The following is a 3009-nucleotide window of genomic DNA, read 5'->3' as shown; positions in this document are numbered from 1 at the left end:
GAGAGAGAGAGAGAGAGAGAGAGAGAGAGAGAGAGAGAGAGAGAGAGAGAGAGAGATTCACTCCGATTTCGCAAGCGGTCCCGAGATACTTCGGCGCTCACTTCGGTGGATTGTATCTCTCCTCATTGAGTTCACTCGACCGAAATCGAGCCCATCGGCATCCCACGCGCAAAGGAGCTCCGGCGTGTAATGCCGAAATGGGAAGCGAGGTTGGATCGCACCGCGCACGTGTACAGCATTGAAAAGAGGCTGGATATCGGGATTATATACGAAAGCGATGCCAAAGAACAATCTCCCGCTAAAGAAGCCAAAACGCGCAACAAACCGCGTAACTCCCTTCAAAAAGATAGTTCCTTTACGTGTTACGTTAAATGGATACGGTATAGATAGACACACAATTGATGGAAACTGAAACTATCGAGAAATAAAGTTTTCAGTTCAACACAACAAAGCGCATTTATACATTTCAACGGATTGAAAAACACACATCAATTATTTAACACGTACAACGTACGATAGTATGTTTTATATCGCTGTTTGGACACGTAATGCCGGGGATATCTTAGGTAACCGATATAGCGATACAAGTGTATCTTATATAAAAGAGGAAGAAGAAATAGCAAAGGTTATTGCGAAAATCTCGTTCTCGAGGATTCTTATCTTTTACTTTGAAGCTTTGAAGTCGTCTAATGTAGCTATAATGCGTCGATGAATGGAAAATACTTTTACTCTTTTAACGGCGCTTTTATACACGCTTGATATGATTATCAATTTGTGTGCACAGATACCACATTATCGACTCTTGCCGTGCCGCTTGATCTGCCCAGTAGCCGGCGGCTACAGCCGAAGGTCGTATCGATTCTAAAATCCACGAATGATATGATCGGCCTACGCGAGCGCGAGTTCGTAGGATGTGCGAATAGCTACCAAACTACCTACTTGTTATCAAGAAAGTCATTGCTAAAGTCGTATATCTTTCGCGGACAATTAATTCTCTGCTTGAGCGAGGATGGCATGCAGGCTTGTGGCTCGTTATCGTCCTGGAATCGTGTCATGGATTTTCAACGATACACCAACGGCAACGGTTCGAGATTCGATGAAATTGCGATGACCTTAGACCGTCGCGTCAAGACAGGCGATAAATCGAAGCAGGATTGATCGATGGTGAAATATTACGCTAACATAAAGAAAAAGAGAACGAAAGAAAAAGCTATCCGCTAACACCGCGTGTTATCTACAAAGTGCAAGTTGAACGATAAAGTTGGTCTAATATAATGAATATGCGATCGTTACATCGAAATCGATCAACAATTCGCAAGCAAAGCGGTAATTCAACTCTGTGGATGAGCGATAAATCCGACCGGCCGATTAGTTAGCACCGTCGCTGTGTTTGCAACTTCTACGGCTACGGCGCTTATACACGGTGGCCCGATGGTATCGCGGCTTCATCGTATTATTCATGAGTTTATAGTCTCGAGAGGGACTGACGGAGTAGGGCGTACTCCGCGGTACTGATTTTATTGCTCGTCGTAGGTGCTATCTCTGGCAAAGCGGCGGCCGCGTCTCGATATCTCTCGCAAGCACTGAGAGATCGTCGAGATGTGGGACCACCCACTCTATTCGCAGCGCGAATGTCGTTTTTGCCTGCTCCAGTAAAACTCAACCCCGCACACCGAGGAGTCTCTGTCCTTCGTGTATGACAAATGATCAGCCGTAGCGTTGAATTAACTCTTGGCCGGACGGTGTACGTTTGATTAAGTCTACCGAAGCGTATCCGCCAAGATGCATTGAGTCTCCGTTCATGTGTACGACAGCCGGGATACTTGCCGATATTCCGTAACGTGTAAAGCGGCTACATGGGCGGTCATACGATAGCATTAATTTGAATTCGATGGCTTTCGAGGAAGGTCGAAGAAATGAGGCCATCGACAGTTTTTATCACTGACAGATTCTATGAGAGGAGATATAGTACATATTTCTTGGCGCCCCCCTTGGAATTTCATTTAAAAAAATGTTTATAACAAAATGTCATATATATATATATTTTTTTTTTTAATGTTTCTGAAATGCTTATCACAATTTTGATATTCCAAAAAAATATTTTTTTTAAGGAATTCCTAGCTATAAGAAACAATTATAATAGATTCCATTATATTTTTCCTTTTTGTGTTATATAATTTTAAATAAAACATTTAATGAATTAAACATTCTTTAAAGTAGTATTATTATTTAAATGATAATATTCTGTCTTTTTATATTTGGCAATTTTTCGATATCATTCATGCCTTCTTTTCCGCTTTGCTCCAATTTCAATCTCTAAATTAAAAAAAATTTCGCTTGTTGCCCGTCAATAAATAAATTTTTGAATTTTTCCGCCAATGATTTTTACATTAGTTAAATCAGCCTTCGTGAACAACATGCCGATCCTGACAGAAAATTTTGAACGATGACTGAATGAATAAACAGTACAACACTTTTTGCGCTGTGTTTCTACTGTAATTGTCATCGTAATCCGACAAGCTTGCAAAAACAAACCGGCGCCAGCTCTCAGTCACGCAAATGTCATTTAAATCGCCCACAAGAAGGATCTATTCTCTGATTCCCTTTCGGTGTTGTATTTGGCCGCGCCCCAGTGTCATATAAACAGGAATTAGGCGGGATCTTGAAGAAGGGAGCCTCGTTGAGACGCTCTAATCTCTCTCTTTTTCACTCAACGAGCCTCTTATGCAAAATCCGCGAGTTATGATCGTAAATAACGGTGAGACGACTTCTCTCCTCCCATGCGCGCATCCGTTTGTCGTCGACCATTTAACGTTGTTAATACATGGTTCACGCTTGCGAAACGAACTGGCCGTTGCTGACATGCCGATGTGCGTTTTCTATCCCGCCATCACCGGTGACCGGCGATGACGTCGTATCGCCTCGAGGCGCCTCCGTTGTGCGCACCGTCATCCCTAGAGCCCCAGTAATTTAGCACATTCTTTTTCCCCCGGCGCTTGCAGGCAGATC

Source organism: Atta colombica, unplaced genomic scaffold (assembly GCF_001594045.1).
Source record: "Atta colombica isolate Treedump-2 unplaced genomic scaffold, Acol1.0 scaffold47, whole genome shotgun sequence".
Classification (NCBI taxonomy): Eukaryota; Metazoa; Arthropoda; class Insecta; order Hymenoptera; family Formicidae; genus Atta; species Atta colombica.
The sequence above is the reverse complement of the archived record's forward strand: the minus strand, read 5'-3'. Positions refer to the sequence as shown.